Source organism: Etheostoma cragini, chromosome 6, assembly GCF_013103735.1.
Source record: "Etheostoma cragini isolate CJK2018 chromosome 6, CSU_Ecrag_1.0, whole genome shotgun sequence".
In the NCBI taxonomy this organism is placed as follows: Eukaryota; Metazoa; Chordata; class Actinopteri; order Perciformes; family Percidae; genus Etheostoma; species Etheostoma cragini.
In genome coordinates this window covers 28517606-28517918 of record NC_048412.1, presented here as the reverse complement: position 1 = coordinate 28517918, position 313 = coordinate 28517606, and positions in this window count along the sequence as shown.

The following is a 313-nucleotide window of genomic DNA, read 5'->3' as shown; positions in this document are numbered from 1 at the left end:
GGTCATGGTTTATGGGAATGTCCGTTAAAAAATAGATAAAATATCGTACGCTACGAACCTTTTAGCGGGAGAAAGATGCAAGATGATTTTTGGACTCAGGAGTTTATTCAAACATCAGGGTTCAACGCCGAGAAAATTTGTTTTGCTGAAAGTCAATTTTTTACTGAAAAATAAAATAAAATCTGAAGAAAAATGTCCAAAAAATAAAAATTTTACAAAAATATAATAAAAGTAATGTCAACGGGAAGCCGTGAGGGGAAATAACAACGTCAACAAATACATGGGAAACATTGGGTTAAAAAAAAGCATCAAC